Source organism: Ornithorhynchus anatinus, chromosome 2 (genome assembly GCF_004115215.2).
Source record: "Ornithorhynchus anatinus isolate Pmale09 chromosome 2, mOrnAna1.pri.v4, whole genome shotgun sequence".
NCBI classification, from domain to species: domain Eukaryota; kingdom Metazoa; phylum Chordata; class Mammalia; order Monotremata; family Ornithorhynchidae; genus Ornithorhynchus; species Ornithorhynchus anatinus.
The window spans coordinates 161324975-161342433 of record NC_041729.1 but is presented as its reverse complement, the minus strand read 5'-3'; the positions used below and the strand labels follow the sequence as shown (position 1 = coordinate 161342433).

The 17459-nt window shown below is 55.8% G+C and overlaps 7 non-coding genes across 7 annotated transcripts; all 7 read left to right on the top strand.

Moving 5' to 3' along the window:
- The first annotated feature begins 414 nt into the window (after positions 1-414).
- LOC114809499 lies at positions 415-533 on the top strand. Its single transcript, XR_003757278.1, has one exon. It is a non-coding gene; the product is annotated as a 5S ribosomal RNA (ribosomal RNA).
- A 2355-nt stretch (positions 534-2888) lies between these two features.
- Positions 2889-3007, top strand: LOC114809318. Its single transcript, XR_003757105.1, has one exon. It is a non-coding gene; the product is annotated as a 5S ribosomal RNA (ribosomal RNA).
- A 4345-nt stretch (positions 3008-7352) lies between these two features.
- LOC114809580 lies at positions 7353-7471 on the top strand. Its single transcript, XR_003757356.1, has one exon. It is a non-coding gene; the product is annotated as a 5S ribosomal RNA (ribosomal RNA).
- Positions 7472-8313: 842 nt separating this feature from the next.
- On the top strand, positions 8314-8432 carry LOC114809430. The gene has a single exon (XR_003757215.1). It is a non-coding gene; the product is annotated as a 5S ribosomal RNA (ribosomal RNA).
- A 2339-nt stretch (positions 8433-10771) lies between these two features.
- LOC114809900 lies at positions 10772-10890 on the top strand. The gene has a single exon (XR_003757671.1). It is a non-coding gene; the product is annotated as a 5S ribosomal RNA (ribosomal RNA).
- A 4346-nt stretch (positions 10891-15236) lies between these two features.
- On the top strand, positions 15237-15355 carry LOC114809262. Its single transcript, XR_003757050.1, has one exon. It is a non-coding gene; the product is annotated as a 5S ribosomal RNA (ribosomal RNA).
- Positions 15356-16185: 830 nt separating this feature from the next.
- On the top strand, positions 16186-16304 carry LOC114809510. Its single transcript, XR_003757289.1, has one exon. It is a non-coding gene; the product is annotated as a 5S ribosomal RNA (ribosomal RNA).
- Positions 16305-17459: the final 1155 nt, after the last annotated feature.

Below are 17459 nucleotides of genomic sequence, written 5' to 3'. Positions count from 1 at the left end.
GAGGCAGGGCGCCTGGAGGCCCTTCCCGGGGCTTGTCGTTCTTGGCGGACAGAGGGGTCCATAGAGTGACGGAGCGACGGTCGGTCGGTCGGTCGGACGGACGGACGGACGGACTGAGAGAGGCAGGCTGAGCGAGACCGGCAGAAGGGGAGGTTCAGGCAAACCGAGATGGAGGCGGGCGAGACGGGCAGCCCGAGAGGGTCAAGGGAGGCTGAGGGAGAGAGGGAGAGGGCGAGAGCCAAGGCGAGTGCGTTAAGTCCCCAGCCAGGCGTGCATGCCGGCGGGGAGAGGCCCGGCCAGGCCGAGAGGAAGAGGGCTTGGCGGCCCGGGCCGGGGTTAGGACCCTCCGGGACTGTGGGGCGGCGGGTCCGGCGGCTGTTGGGCCAGAAGGGGGTTGTCGGCGAGAGGCCTGACGTCTACGGCCATACCACCCTGAACGCGCCCGATCTCGTCTGATCTCGGAAGCTAAGCGGGGTCGGGCCTGGTTAGTACTTGGATGGGATTCCGCCTGGGAATACCGGGTGCTGTAGGCTTTTGCTGCCGCCCCACCCGACCGGCTGCCCTTTTGCAGCGACCTCTGAGCTTCTTAGCTTTCCCGTCTCGGGCCCGGACCAGCTCCCTCCTGCCAGCAGGCCGCAGCCGGGGCCCGGCCGGAGCCACCGACACCTTCACTGCAGAGCCCAAGCCTCTCTAGGGGCAAGGCAGGCAGACCGAGCGGACAGACGGCCAGAGAGGGGCAGACCGAGGGAGACAGGCAGACTGAGGGAGTCAGTCAGGTAGACAGGCCGCACGCAGAGATACTACTCCCTCTGCCATCCCCCCTTTACCTCTCCGCAGCTAAAGCCTCATTTTCCCCTTTTCCCTCTGCTCCTCCACCACTCCCTTCCCATCCCCACAGCACTGTACTCGTCCGCTCAACTGTCTATATTTTCGTTACCCTATTTATTTTGTTAATGAATTGTACATCGCCTCGATTCTATTTAGTTGCCATCGGTTTTTACGAGATGTTCTTCCCCTTGACGCTGTTTAGTGCCATTGTTCTCGTCTGTCCGTCTCCCCCGATTAGACTGTAAGCCCGTCAAACGGCAGGGACCGTCTCTATCTGTTGCCGACTTGTTCATCCCAAGCGCTTAGTACAGTGCTCTGCACATAGTAAGCGCTCAATAAATACTATTGAATGAATGAATGAATAGGTAAGTCGAGAGCCACGGAGAGGCGGGCAGGAAGGTGGGCAGGAAGGCCGGCAGAGAGTCTCTGGGCGGTGGGCACATCCCCAGTGGGAGGGCAGGGGAGAGGCAGCAGGGGGCCAGAAGGAGATAGAGAGAGAGAGAGAGAGAGAGAGAGAGAGAGGTAAGTAGCCAGGCAGGCAGGGAGGCAGGCGGGCCCGAGGAGGCCCGGAGAGGCCGGGCCTGCAAGAGAGGCAGGGCGCCTGGAGGCCCTTCCCGGGGCTTGTCGTTCTTGGCGGACAGAGGGGTCCATAGAGTGACGGAGCGACGGTCGGTCGGTCGGTCGGACGGACGGACGGACTGAGAGAGGCAGGCTGAGCGAGACCGGCAGAAGGGGAGGTTCAGGCAAACCGAGATGGAGGCGGGCGAGACGGGCAGCCCGAGAGGGTCAAGGGAGGCTGAGGGAGAGAGGGAGAGGGCGAGAGCCAAGGCGAGTGCGTTAAGTCCCCAGCCAGGCGTGCATGCCGGCGGGGAGAGGCCCGGCCAGGCCGAGAGGAAGAGGGCTTGGCGGCCCGGGCCGGGGTTAGGGCCCTCCGGGACTGTGGGGCGGCGGGTCCTCTCGCAGACTTCTCTATCACCGTCGACGGCACGACCATCCTTCCCGTCTCTCGGGCCCGCAATCTCGGTGTCATCCTTGACTCGTCCCTCTCGTTCACCCCACACAGCCTATCCGTTACCAAGACCCGCCGGTTTCACCTCTACGATATCGCCGTAGGCTACCTTACTATTACGGGCTCTCGTTATATTCCGGCTAGACTACTGTGTCAGCCTTCTCTCTGACCTCCCTTCCTCCTCTCTCGCCCCGCTCCGGTCTATTCTTCACTCCGCTGCCCGGCTCATCTTCCTGCAGAAACGATCTGGGCGTGTCACTCCCCTTCTTAAACAACTCCAGGGGTTGCCTATCGACCTCCGCTCCAAACAAAAACTCCTCACTCTAGGCTTCGAGGCTCTCCGTCACCTTGCCCCTTCCTACCTCTCCTCCCTTCTCTCTTTCCACCGCCCACCCCGCACGCTCCGCTCCTCCGCCGCCCACCTCCTCACCGTCCCTCGGTCTCGCCCATCCCGCCGTCGACCCCCGGGTCACGTCCTCCCGCGGTCCCGGAACGCCCTCCCTCCTCACCTCCGCCCAACTGATTCTCTTGCCCTCTTCAAAACCCTACTTAAAACTCACCTCCTCCAAGAGGCGTTCCCAGACTGAGCTCCTCTTCCCCCTCTACTCCCTCTGCCGTCCCCCCTTTACCTCTCCGCAGCTAAAGCCTCATTTTCCCCTTTTCCCTCTGCTCCTCCACCTCTCCCTTCCCATCCCCGCAGCACCGTACTCGTCCGCTCGACTGTCTATATTTTCGTTACCCTATTTATTTTGTTAATGAATTGTACATCGCCTCGATTCTATTTAGTCGCCATCGGTTTTTACGAGATGTTCTTCCCCTCGACGCTGTGTATCGCCATCGTTCTCGTCTGTCCGTCTCCCCCGATTAGACTGTAAGCCCGTCAAACGGCAGGGACCGTCTCTATCTGTTGCCGACTTGTTCATCCCAAGCGCTTAGTACAGTGCTCTGCACATAGTAAGCGCTCAATAAATACTATTGAATGAATGAATGAATGAATGAATGGGTCCGGCGGCTGTTGAGCCAGAAGGGGGTTGTCGGCGAGAGGCCTGCCGTCTACGGCCATACCACCCTGAACGCGCCCGATCTCGTCTGATCTCGGAAGCTAAGCGGGGTCGGGCCTGGTTAGTACTTGGATGGGAGACCGCCTGGGAATACCGGGTGCTGTAGGCTTTTGCTGCCGCCCCACCCGACCGGCTGCCCTTTTGCAGTGACCTCGGAGGCCGGACGAGCTCCCTCCTGCCAGCAGGCCGCAGGCGGGCCCCGGCCCGAGCCCCGACGCCTTCACTGCAGAGCCCAAGCCTCTCTAGGGGCAAGGCAGGCAGACCGAGCGGACAGACGGCCAGAGAGGGGCAGACCGAGGGAGACCGGCAGACTGAGGGAGTCAGTCAGGTAGACAGGCCGCACGCAGAGATAGATAGGTAAGTCGAGAGCCACGGAGAGGCGGGCAGGAAGGTGGGCAGGAAGGCCGGCAGAGAGTCTCTGGGCGGTGGGCACATCCCCAGTGGGAGGGCAGGGGAGAGGCAGCGAGAGCCAGAAGGAGATAGAGAGAGAGAGAGAGAGAGGTAAGTAGCCAGGCAGGCAGGGAGGCAGGCGGGCCCGAGGAGGCCCGGAGAGGCCGGGCCTGCAAGAGAGGCAGGGCGCCTGGAGGCCCTTCCCCGGGTTTGTCGTTCTTGGCGGACAGAGGGGTCCATAGAGTGACGGAGCGACGGTCGGTCGGACGGACGGACGGACGGACGGACTGAGAGAGGCAGGCTGAGCGAGACAGGCGGAAGGGGAGGTTCAGGCAAACCGAGATGGAGGCGGGCGAGACGGGCAGCCCGAGTGGGTCAAGGGAGGCTGAGGGAGAGGGCGAGAGCCAAGGCGAGTGCGTTAAGTCCCCAGCCAGGCGTGCATGCCGGCGGGGAGAGGCCCGGCCTGTGACATATTTTTGAAGTATTAAACTCATAATGATAAATTCAGAACTCAGAATGATAAACTCAGAATGATAAATAAACTCATTTCTTAATCTATATAAATATAAATTAAGTATTAAACATTCAACTATATTATTAAATGATATATTTATATAAACTCATCTATCTCATTAAACCTGTGACATATTTTTTAAGTATTGCCTTTGAAATGAATATATTAACTAACCTATTGCGCCTACTCCTAGTCCAAACCATGGACGATACCCAAGGAACACCGACCATTAAGTGGATTTTTCAGCTGTGAGCATTCAGCCTCCTTTTGCGTCAGTATTTGCTGTAGCTTTTTTAGTTGGGAAAAGTCAGTAATCACTGGGGAATCTGTTGGAAAGGATTTATTAAATCAACCCCCGCGTTTTCGCAAATCACTATTGTATCGGACTCTCCCAAGCACTTAGTACAGTGCCTGCCAGAGAAAGTGCTCCGTAAATTCCGGCGATGGATCCATTCAGTGGGGACATCCAGGAGCAAGTCCAACTCCCACCGTGTCATGCCTTTTGCTGTCTTATTTTTGTATAGTTTGCTAAAATCGACGTACGTACACAGATATGTGTGCTGGGGAGTAACGGTGTCGATCATGAGGAGCGGGAAGTCTTTAGATCTGAGGAGCGAATCGTCGATCTCTAGAAATGATTTCTGTGGTATTGGACGTGCCCCATCAATGCTGGCCAGCCTCGTGGGATTTCCATCACACCATTTGGGTCCCATAAGGAGGATAAATTGAGGGGAGCCAGGGAGCGGGGTAGGGAGTGCTTCTACTCTCCAAGCGCTTAGTACAGTGCTCTGCACACCATAAGCGCTCAATAAATACAAATGAATGAATGAATACGGCGTTCAGAATCGCCTCGTAATTTGAAAAGCACCCTTTCAAATGAAAAAACATCCCATCAGTGAAGTGCAATCCTTTTCCTCAATAATTCTGGCATTTGTTAAGCACTTGCTATATTTGTCTTGAGGATGGACATGGTCCTTGTTCCACATGGGCACACAGTGGGGATTCAAAACCTGTTCTCCCTCCTCCTTAAACTGAAAACCCCATGTGGGACCTGATTGGAGAAGCAACGTGGTTCAGTGGAAAGAAACCCGGGCTTGGGAGTCAGAAGTCACGGGTTCTAATCCTGCCTCCACCACTTGTCAGCTGTGTGACTTTGCGCAAGTCACTTCATTTCCTCTGTGCTTCAGTGACCTCGTCTGCAAAATGGGGATTAAGACTGTGAGCCCCACAGAGAACAACCTGATTACCTTGTATCCCCCCCCCCCCCAACTCAGTGCTTAGAACACTGCTTGGCACATAGTAAGTGCTTAACAAATACCATTATTATTATCGTATCTATCCCAGTGCCAAGTACAGCCTCGGCAGCGCTTAACAAATGCCATGATCGTTATCCTTATTAATCGATCCCCATTTTACAGACGAGGACACTGAATCCCAGAGAGGTTGAGTGACTTAGCTAAGGTCTCCCAGTAGGCGAGGGGTGAGAACTGAGCCTCCAACCCAGGTCTCCCGACTTCTAATCCCTTGGAAAACGGACACTTCCATCCGGAACCTTCCATCCGCTACAGTGACCACAGCCTACGAAGAGTCTGTTCCGTTCGGTCGGCCGTTCTTGAGAGAGGACGCAGGCCAGGGGAAACAAACTGCTCAGATTATCCCAGGTGTCAATTTGTACAGTGATGACTATTGAATCCTTCACCATGATGGGAAGTGTGACTTAATGATGATGGACAAGAGCTTTAATAAAAGAATAAATGGAAAGGACATTGAAAGCTCCTCGGGTGGACCCCGGCCTTGAATGCACGATAGGGATTGTTTGGGTAAATCATCGCAGCTGTTCTACAGTTGTAGCCCTCGGGGCTCTCACTCTGTGATCAGGAAGGGCTGGGTGGATCCTCCCCTAACCGTGGCATTTACCAAGGGCTTACTATGTGCCAAGCACTGTAGAAAGCACCGGGGGAGATATAAGACGATCAGGTCGGACACAATCTAGACTCCTTGTCTCCTCGTGGGCAGGGAACGGGTCTACCAACTCTTATAGTCTCCTCTCTCAAGCGCCTAGTTCGGTGCTCGCACCTAGTACAGTGCTCTGCACACAGCAAGCGCTCAGTAGATAAGATTGATTGATGGACACAGGCTGTGGCCGTAAAAGCAGTAGTGGTAATGGTATCTACTAAACACCTCCTGAATGCCCTGTACTAAACGCTTGGAAAGAACGTCAAAAGCACCTGACGTGTTCCCTGCCCTCTTGGAGCTCACACCCTAAAATAGGGAGACAGACCAAGGGAGGACCGGTCACAGGCGGTGGGATAGGAATAAAGAAAATCGAATGTTGGGTCAGTTAGACGTGTATGCACCGGGGTCAAGAATGGGCATGAATAAATACTCAGGTGAAAGACACACTCAGGGATACGGAGAGGTTATCGAGGTCTATCACGTCAGGACACGTCAGATGGTTCCTTTCCCTCCTTGGAGGCAAAGGAGGCTGAGGAAGCAGAAGTGGGCACTGAAGCAATGTGGCTCCGTGGGAAGAGCGCGGGTTTGGGAGTCAGAGGTCATGCGTTCTAATCCCCACTCCACCGCGTATCAGCTGTGTGACTTTGGGCAAGTCACTTCACTGACAGTGTCTCAGTTCCCTCAGTTGTAGAGGAGGGATTAAAACTGTGAGCTCCACGTGGGACAACCCCTAATTACATTGTATCTCTGGCACTTAGAACACTGCTTGGCCCGGAAAACGCTTAACAAATACCATCATCGCTATTATCATTATTATAATACCACCGGATGGGCTCATTCATTAATTCCTCCAATCAATCACATTTATTAAGGACTTTGTGCAGAGCACTGTACTAAGCAATGGGGAAGGGGCAATACAAGAGTGGAGAAAATACCCGCCCACAATAAACTCAAAGTCTAGCGGGGGTGGGGGGAACCACCACAGGAATGAATACATATAAACAAAAATGAACATGAATAAGTAAAATTACAGACATACATAAGTGCTGTGAGGACGGAAAAGGAGGGAAGAACAGAGGTACTGAGTCAGGTGAAATGAAAGGGAGTGGGACATGAGGAAAAGCGGGACTTGGTCTGGCATAGACGCATATCCAAGATCCAAATATCCATATATCCAAATATGTGCCTTCAATATGATTCTGTAGGGGAGGAGAGTCATTATCGGTTAGGATGGTAGCGGGTGAACGCTTCCTAGGTGCCAAGCACTATTACAAGAGATGAGGGAGGTACAAAGTAATCAGATTGTCCAATCTCACGATCTCCATTTTACAGATGAGTTAACTGAGGCCAGAAAAATGAAGTGAATTGCCTTAAGTCACACAGTTAATGAATGGCAGTGTAAAATGAAAACCCACAACCTCTAAATATCCAGGCTGTACGCTTTCCACTAACCAATGCTAGCCCAGCTAGGTGGAGAGGCCGAAGGCCTGGGGGCCCGTACCGCGGTCTGGCACGGCCCGGACCCTCCGGTGCTATGGGGCGGCGGGTCCGGCGGCTGTTGAGCCAGAAGGGGGTTGTCGGCGAGAGGGCTGACGTCTACGGCCATACCACCCTGAACGCGCCCGATCTCGTCTGATCTCGGAAGCTAAGCAGGGTCGGGCCTGGTTAGTACTTGGATGGGAGACCGCCTGGGAATACCGGGTGCTGTAGGCTTTTGCTGCCGCCCCACCCGACCGGCTGCCCTTTTGCAGTGACCTCGGAGGCCGGACGAGCTCCCTCCTGCCAGCAGGCCGCAGGCGGGCCCCGGCCGGAGCCACCGACACCTTCACTGCAGAGCCCAAGCCTCTCTAGGGGCAAGGCAGGCAGACCGAGGGAGACAGGCAGACTGAGGGAGTCAGTCAGGTAGACAGGCCGCACGCAGAGATAGAGAGGTAAGTCGCGAGCCACGGAGAGGCGGGCAGGAAGGTGGGCAGGAAGGCCGGCAGAGAGTCTCTGGGCGGTGGGCACATCCCCAGTGGGAGGGCAGGGGAGAGGCAGCAGGGGGCCAGAAGGAGATAGAGAGAGAGAGAGAGAGGTAAGTAGCCAGGCAGGCAGGGAGGCAGGCGGGCCCGAGGAGGCCCGGAGAGGCCGGGCTAGCAAGAGAGGCAGGGCGCCTGGAGGCCCTTCCCGGGGCTTGTCGTTCTTGGCGGACAGAGGGGTCCATAGAGTGACGGAGCGACGGTCGGTCGGTCGGTCGGTCGGACGGACGGACGGACTGAGAGAGGCAGGCTGAGCGAGACCGGCAGAAGGGGAGGTTCAGGCAAACCGAGATGGAGGCGGGCGAGACGGGCAGCCCGAGAGGGTCAAGGGAGGCTGAGGGAGAGAGGGAGAGGGCGAGAGCCAAGGCGAGTGCGTTAAGTCCCCAGCCAGGCGTGCATGCCGGCGGGGAGAGGCCCGGCCAGGCCGAGAGGAAGAGGGCTTGGCGGCCCGGGCCGGGGTTAGGACCCTCCGGGACTGTGGGGCGGCGGGTCCGGCGGCTGTTGGGCCAGAAGGGGGTTGTCGGCGAGAGGCCTGACGTCTACGGCCATACCACCCTGAACGCGCCCGATCTCGTCTGATCTCGGAAGCTAAGCGGGGTCGGGCCTGGTTAGTACTTGGATGGGATTCCGCCTGGGAATACCGGGTGCTGTAGGCTTTTGCTGCCGCCCCACCCGACCGGCTGCCCTTTTGCAGCGACCTCTGAGCTTCTTAGCTTTCCCGTCTCGGGCCCGGACCAGCTCCCTCCTGCCAGCAGGCCGCAGCCGGGGCCCGGCCGGAGCCACCGACACCTTCACTGCAGAGCCCAAGCCTCTCTAGGGGCAAGGCAGGCAGACCGAGCGGACAGACGGCCAGAGAGGGGCAGACCGAGGGAGACAGGCAGACTGAGGGAGGCAGTCAGGTAGACAGGCCGCACGCAGAGATACTACTCCCTCTGCCATCCCCCCTTTACCTCTCCGCAGCTAAAGCCTCATTTTCCCCTTTTCCCTCTGCTCCTCCACCACTCCCTTCCCATCCCCACAGCACTGTACTCGTCCGCTCAACTGTCTATATTTTCGTTACCCTATTTATTTTGTTAATGAATTGTACATCGCCTCGATTCTATTTAGTTGCCATCGGTTTTTACGAGATGTTCTTCCCCTTGACGCTGTTTAGTGCCATTGTTCTCGTCTGTCCGTCTCCCCCGATTAGACTGTAAGCCCGTCAAACGGCAGGGACCGTCTCTATCTGTTGCCGACTTGTTCATCCCAAGCGCTTAGTACAGTGCTCTGCACATAGTAAGCGCTCAATAAATACTATTGAATGAATGAATGAATAGGTAAGTCGAGAGCCACGGAGAGGCGGGCAGGAAGGTGGGCAGGAAGGCCGGCAGAGAGTCTCTGGGCGGTGGGCACATCCCCAGTGGGAGGGCAGGGGAGAGGCAGCAGGGGGCCAGAAGGAGATAGAGAGAGAGAGAGAGGTAAGTAGCCAGGCAGGCAGGGAGGCAGGCGGGCCCGAGGAGGCCCGGAGAGGCCGGGCCTGCAAGAGAGGCAGGGCGCCTGGAGGCCCTTCCCGGGGCTTGTCGTTCTTGGCGGACAGAGGGGTCCATAGAGTGACGGAGCGACGGTCGGTCGGTCGGTCGGACGGACGGACGGACTGAGAGAGGCAGGCTGAGCGAGACCGGCAGAAGGGGAGGTTCAGGCAAACCGAGATGGAGGCGGGCGAGACGGGCAGCCCGAGAGGGTCAAGGGAGGCTGAGGGAGAGAGGGAGAGGGCGAGAGCCAAGGCGAGTGCGTTAAGTCCCCAGCCAGGCGTGCATGCCGGCGGGGAGAGGCCCGGCCAGGCCGAGAGGAAGAGGGCTTGGCGGCCCGGGCCGGGGTTAGGACCCTCCGGGACTGTGGGGCGGCGGGTCCTCTCGCAGACTTCTCTATCACCGTCGACGGCACGACCATCCTTCCCGTCTCTCGGGCCCGCAATCTCGGTGTCATCCTTGACTCGTCCCTCTCGTTCACCCCACACAGCCTATCCGTTACCAAGACCCGCCGGTTTCACCTCTACGATATCGCCGTAGGCTACCTTACTATTACGGGCTCTCGTTATATTCCGGCTAGACTACTGTGTCAGCCTTCTCTCTGACCTCCCTTCCTCCTCTCTCGCCCCGCTCCGGTCTATTCTTCACTCCGCTGCCCGGCTCATCTTCCTGCAGAAACGATCTGGGCGTGTCACTCCCCTTCTTAAACAACTCCAGGGGTTGCCTATCGACCTCCGCTCCAAACAAAAACTCCTCACTCTAGGCTTCGAGGCTCTCCGTCACCTTGCCCCTTCCTACCTCTCCTCCCTTCTCTCTTTCCACCGCCCACCCCGCACGCTCCGCTCCTCCGCCGCCCACCTCCTCACCGTCCCTCGGTCTCGCCCATCCCGCCGTCGACCCCCGGGTCACGTCCTCCCGCGGTCCCGGAACGCCCTCCCTCCTCACCTCCGCCCAACTGATTCTCTTGCCCTCTTCAAAACCCTACTTAAAACTCACCTCCTCCAAGAGGCGTTCCCAGACTGAGCTCCTCTTCCCCCTCTACTCCCTCTGCCGTCCCCCCTTTACCTCTCCGCAGCTAAAGCCTCATTTTCCCCTTTTCCCTCTGCTCCTCCACCTCTCCCTTCCCATCCCCGCAGCACCGTACTCGTCCGCTCGACTGTCTATATTTTCGTTACCCTATTTATTTTGTTAATGAATTGTACATCGCCTCGATTCTATTTAGTCGCCATCGGTTTTTACGAGATGTTCTTCCCCTCGACGCTGTGTATCGCCATCGTTCTCGTCTGTCCGTCTCCCCCGATTAGACTGTAAGCCCGTCAAACGGCAGGGACCGTCTCTATCTGTTGCCGACTTGTTCATCCCAAGCGCTTAGTACAGTGCTCTGCACATAGTAAGCGCTCAATAAATACTATTGAATGAATGAATGAATGAATGAATGGGTCCGGCGGCTGTTGAGCCAGAAGGGGGTTGTCGGCGAGAGGCCTGCCGTCTACGGCCATACCACCCTGAACGCGCCCGATCTCGTCTGATCTCGGAAGCTAAGCGGGGTCGGGCCTGGTTAGTACTTGGATGGGAGACCGCCTGGGAATACCGGGTGCTGTAGGCTTTTGCTGCCGCCCCACCCGACCGGCTGCCCTTTTGCAGTGACCTCGGAGGCCGGACGAGCTCCCTCCTGCCAGCAGGCCGCAGGCGGGCCCCGGCCCGAGCCCCGACGCCTTCACTGCAGAGCCCAAGCCTCTCTAGGGGCAAGACAGGCAGACCGAGCGGACAGACGGCCAGAGAGGGGCAGACCGAGGGAGACCGGCAGACTGAGGGAGTCAGTCAGGTAGACAGGCCGCACGCAGAGATAGATAGGTAAGTCGAGAGCCACGGAGAGGCGGGCAGGAAGGTGGGCAGGAAGGCCGGCAGAGAGTCTCTGGGCGGTGGGCACATCCCCAGTGGGAGGGCAGGGGAGAGGCAGCGAGAGCCAGAAGGAGATAGAGAGAGAGAGAGAGAGAGGTAAGTAGCCAGGCAGGCAGGGAGGCAGGCGGGCCCGAGGAGGCCCGGAGAGGCCGGGCCTGCAAGAGAGGCAGGGCGCCTGGAGGCCCTTCCCCGGGTTTGTCGTTCTTGGCGGACAGAGGGGTCCATAGAGTGACGGAGCGACGGTCGGTCGGACGGACGGACGGACGGACGGACTGAGAGAGGCAGGCTGAGCGAGACAGGCGGAAGGGGAGGTTCAGGCAAACCGAGATGGAGGCGGGCGAGACGGGCAGCCCGAGTGGGTCAAGGGAGGCTGAGGGAGAGGGCGAGAGCCAAGGCGAGTGCGTTAAGTCCCCAGCCAGGCGTGCATGCCGGCGGGGAGAGGCCCGGCCTGTGACATATTTTTGAAGTATTAAACTCATAATGATAAATTCAGAACTCAGAATGATAAACTCATAATGATAAATAAACTCGTTTCTTAATATATATAAATATAAATTAAGTATTAAACATTCAACTATATTATTAAATGATATATTTATATAAACTCATCTATCTCATTAAACCTGTGACATATTTTTTAAGTATTGCCTTTGAAATGAATATATTAACTAACCTATTGCGCCTACTCCTAGTCCAAACCATGGACGATACCCAAGGAACACCGACCATTAAGTGGATTTTTCAGCTGTGAGCATTCAGCCTCCTTTTGCGTCAGTATTTGCTGTAGCTTTTTTAGTTGGGAAAAGTCAGTAATCACTGGGGAATCTGTTGGAAAGGATTTATTAAATCAACCCCCGCGTTTTCGCAAATCACTATTGTATCGGACTCTCCCAAGCACTTAGTACAGTGCCTGCCAGAGAAAGTGCTCCGTAAATTCCGGCGATGGATCCATTCAGTGGGGACATCCAGGAGCAAGTCCAACTCCCACCGTGTCATGCCTTTTGCTGTCTTATTTTTGTATAGTTTGCTAAAATCGACGTACGTACACAGATATGTGTGCTGGGGAGTAACGGTGTCGATCATGAGGAGCGGGAAGTCTTTAGATCTGAGGAGCGAATCGTCGATCTCTAGAAATGATTTCTGTGGTATTGGACGTGCCCCATCAATGCTGGCCAGCCTCGTGGGATTTCCATCACACCATTTGGGTCCCATAAGGAGGATAAATTGAGGGGAGCCAGGGAGCGGGGTAGGGAGTGCTTCTACTCTCCAAGCGCTTAGTACAGTGCTCTGCACACCATAAGCGCTCAATAAATACAAATGAATGAATGAATACGGCGTTCAGAATCGCCTCGTAATTTGAAAAGCACCCTTTCAAATGAAAAAACATCCCATCAGTGAAGTGCAATCCTTTTCCTCAATAATTCTGGCATTTGTTAAGCACTTGCTATATTTGTCTTGAGGATGGACATGGTCCTTGTTCCACATGGGCACACAGTGGGGATTCAAAACCTGTTCTCCCTCCTCCTTAAACTGAAAACCCCATGTGGGACCTGATTGGAGAAGCAACGTGGTTCAGTGGAAAGAAACCCGGGCTTGGGAGTCAGAAGTCACGGGTTCTAATCCTGCCTCCACCACTTGTCAGCTGTGTGACTTTGCGCAAGTCACTTCATTTCCTCTGTGCTTCAGTGACCTCGTCTGCAAAATGGGGATTAAGACTGTGAGCCCCACAGAGAACAACCTGATTACCTTGTATTCCCCCCCCCCCCCAACTCAGTGCTTAGAACACTGCTTGGCACATAGTAAGTGCTTAACAAATACCATTATTATTATCGTATCTATCCCAGTGCCAAGTACAGCCTCGGCAGCGCTTAACAAATGCCATGATCGTTATCCTTATTAATCGATCCCCATTTTACAGACGAGGACACTGAATCCCAGAGAGGTTGAGTGACTTAGCTAAGGTCTCCCAGTAGGCGAGGGGTGAGAACTGAGCCTCCAACCCAGGTCTCCCGACTTCTAATCCCTTGGAAAACGGACACTTCCATCCGGAACCTTCCATCCGCTACAGTGACCACAGCCTACGAAGAGTCTGTTCCGTTCGGTCGGCCGTTCTTGAGAGAGGACGCAGGCCAGGGGAAACAAACTGCTCAGATTATCCCAGGTGTCAATTTGTACAGTGATGACTATTGAATCCTTCACCATGATGGGAAGTGTGACTTAATGATGATGGACAAGAGCTTTAATAAAAGAATAAATGGAAAGGACATTGAAAGCTCCTCGGGTGGACCCCGGCCTTGAATGCACGATAGGGATTGTTTGGGTAAATCATCGCAGCTGTTCTACAGTTGTAGCCCTCGGGGCTCTCACTCTGTGATCAGGAAGGGCTGGGTGGATCCTCCCCTAACCGTGGCATTTACCAAGGGCTTACTATGTGCCAAGCACTGTAGAAAGCACCGGGGGAGATATAAGACGATCAGGTCGGACACAATCTAGACTCCTTGTCTCCTCGTGGGCAGGGAACGGGTCTACCAACTCTTATAGTCTCCTCTCTCAAGCGCCTAGTTCGGTGCTCGCACCTAGTACAGTGCTCTGCACACAGCAAGCGCTCAGTAGATAAGATTGATTGATGGACACAGGCTGTGGCCGTAAAAGCAGTAGTGGTAATGGTATCTACTAAACACCTCCTGAATGCCCTGTACTAAACGCTTGGAAAGAACGTCAAAAGCACCTGACGTGTTCCCTGCCCTCTTGGAGCTCACACCCTAAAATAGGGAGACAGACCAAGGGAGGACCGGTCACAGGCGGTGGGATAGGAATAAAGAAAATCGAATGTTGGGTCAGTTAGACGTGTATGCACCGGGGTCAAGAATGGGCATGAATAAATACTCAGGTGAAAGACACACTCAGGGATACGGAGAGGTTATCGAGGTCTATCACGTCAGGACACGTCAGATGGTTCCTTTCCCTCCTTGGAGGCAAAGGAGGCTGAGGAAGCAGAAGTGGGCACTGAAGCAATGTGGCTCCGTGGGAAGAGCGCGGGTTTGGGAGTCAGAGGTCATGCGTTCTAATCCCCACTCCACCGCGTATCAGCTGTGTGACTTTGGGCAAGTCACTTCACTGACAGTGTCTCAGTTCCCTCAGTTGTAGAGGAGGGATTAAAACTGTGAGCTCCACGTGGGACAACCCCTAATTACATTGTATCTCTGGCACTTAGAACACTGCTTGGCCCGGAAAACGCTTAACAAATACCATCATCGCTATTATCATTATTATAATACCACCGGATGGGCTCATTCATTAATTCCTCCAATCAATCACATTTATTAAGGACTTTGTGCAGAGCACTGTACTAAGCAATGGGGAAGGGGCAATACAAGAGTGGAGAAAATACCCGCCCACAATAAACTCAAAGTCTAGCGGGGGTGGGGGGAACCACCACAGGAATGAATACATATAAACAAAAATGAACATGAATAAGTAAAATTACAGACATACATAAGTGCTGTGAGGACGGAAAAGGAGGGAAGAACAGAGGTACTGAGTCAGGTGAAATGAAAGGGAGTGGGACATGAGGAAAAGCGGGACTTGGTCTGGCATAGACGCATATCCAAGATCCAAATATCCATATATCCAAATATGTGCCTTCAATATGATTCTGTAGGGGAGGAGAGTCATTATCGGTTAGGATGGTAGCGGGTGAACGCTTCCTAGGTGCCAAGCACTATTACAAGAGATGAGGGAGGTACAAAGTAATCAGATTGTCCAATCTCACGATCTCCATTTTACAGATGAGTTAACTGAGGCCAGAAAAATGAAGTGAATTGCCTTAAGTCACACAGTTAATGAATGGCAGTGTAAAATGAAAACCCACAACCTCTAAATATCCAGGCTGTACGCTTTCCACTAACCAATGCTAGCCCAGCTAGGTGGAGAGGCCGAAGGCCTGGGGGCCCGTACCGCGGTCTGGCACGGCCCGGACCCTCCGGTGCTATGGGGCGGCGGGTCCGGCGGCTGTTGAGCCAGAAGGGGGTTGTCGGCGAGAGGGCTGACGTCTACGGCCATACCACCCTGAACGCGCCCGATCTCGTCTGATCTCGGAAGCTAAGCAGGGTCGGGCCTGGTTAGTACTTGGATGGGAGACCGCCTGGGAATACCGGGTGCTGTAGGCTTTTGCTGCCGCCCCACCCGACCGGCTGCCCTTTTGCAGTGACCTCGGAGGCCGGACGAGCTCCCTCCTGCCAGCAGGCCGCAGGCGGGCCCCGGCCGGAGCCACCGACACCTTCACTGCAGAGCCCAAGCCTCTCTAGGGGCAAGGCAGGCAGACCGAGGGAGACAGGCAGACTGAGGGAGTCAGTCAGGTAGACAGGCCGCACGCAGAGATAGAGAGGTAAGTCGCGAGCCACGGAGAGGCGGGCAGGAAGGTGGGCAGGAAGGCCGGCAGAGAGTCTCTGGGCGGTGGGCACATCCCCAGTGGGAGGGCAGGGGAGAGGCAGCAGGGGGCCAGAAGGAGATAGAGAGAGAGAGAGAGAGGTAAGTAGCCAGGCAGGCAGGGAGGCAGGCGGGCCCGAGGAGGCCCGGAGAGGCCGGGCTAGCAAGAGAGGCAGGGCGCCTGGAGGCCCTTCCCGGGGCTTGTCGTTCTTGGCGGACAGAGGGGTCCATAGAGTGACGGAGCGACGGTCGGTCGGTCGGACGGACGGACTGAGAGAGGCAGGCTGAACGAGACCGGCAGAAGGGGAGGTTCAGGCAAACCGAGATGGAGGCGGGCGAGACGGGCAGCCCGAGAGGGTCAAGGGAGGCTGAGGGAGAGAGGGAGAGGGCGAGAGCCAAGGCGAGTGCGTTAAGTCCCCAGCCAGGCGTGCATGCCGGCGGGGAGAGGCCCGGCCAGGCCGAGAGGAAGAGGGCTTGGCGGCCCGGGCCGGGGTTAGGACCCTCCGGGACTGTGGGGCGGCGGGTCCGGTGGCTGTTGGGCCAGAAGGGGGTTGTCGGCGAGAGGACTGATGTCTACGGCCATACCACCCTGAACGCGCCCGATCTCGTCTGATCTCGGAAGCTAAGCGGGGTCGGGCCCGGTTAGTACTTGGATGGGATTCCGCCTGGGAATACCGGGTGCTGTAGGCTTTTGCTGCCGCCCCACCCGATCGGTTGCCCTTTTGCAGTGACCTCTGAGCTTCTTAGCTTTCCCGTCTCGGGCCCGGACCAGCTCCCTCCTGCCAGCAGGCCGCAGGCGGGCCCCGGCCGGAGCCACCGACACCTTCACTGCAGAGCCCAAGCCTCTCTAGGGGCAAGGCAGGCAGACCGAGCGGACAGACGGCCAGAGAGGGGCAGATCGAGGGAGACCGGCAGACTGAGGGAGACAGGCAGGCAGGCCGACAGGGAGGCCCTTGCACGCAGAGATAGTTGCGTAGAGAACTACCGAGAGAGGCAGGCAGGCAGTGGCAGGCAGGCAGGCAAGCAGGCCAACGCCCAAGAGGCAGAGGACTTGGCAGCATCTGCCGGCGTCCTCTGTAGACGTCAGCTCCCCCATCCACAACCCCCTTCTGCTGGTCAACACCCACAGGACCGGTGCTCCTTAACTCTCTTTCCCCCACCTCTGTAGCTCTCCGTCCCTCTCTTGCTTTTTCTCCCTCTTCCCGGCCCTCTAATACGATTTGCCAGGCATTTTCCTTTTCCCTCCTGAGGTTATACCTAAGTTGGCTTTTTATCAATACGTCTAAGGAAATGAAACAATTATCAATTCATTACTTATTAAAAGTTTTATACTTTGTAACGTCTATACTGTGTGATCTTTTTGGGTAATTAGCATGATCGCCCATTCCTTTGTATTCTCTCCAAAGGTTTTGGTAGTGAGGTCTGCACGCACTAATCGCTCTATGACAGATCCTAGTGAATTAATTCAGCTTTCCATGGAGTGTTTTTTTTTACAGTTTCCATCACTTAGAACGTAATAATATTGGTGTTTTTTAAGCGCTTACTATGTGCAGAGCACAGTTCTAAGCGCTGGGGTAGATACAGGGTAGTCAGGCCCTCCCACGTGAGGCTCCCAGGCTTAATCCCTATTTTACAGATGAGGTAACTGAGGCACAGAGAATAATAATGTTGGTATTTGTTAAGCGCTTACTATGTGCCGAGCACTGTTCTAAGCGCTGGGGTAGACGCAGGGGAATCAGGTTGTCCCACGTGGGGCTCACAATCTTTATCCCCATTTCACAGATGAGGGAACTGAGGCCCAGAGAAGTGAAGTGACTTGCCCACAGTCACACCGCTGACAAGTGG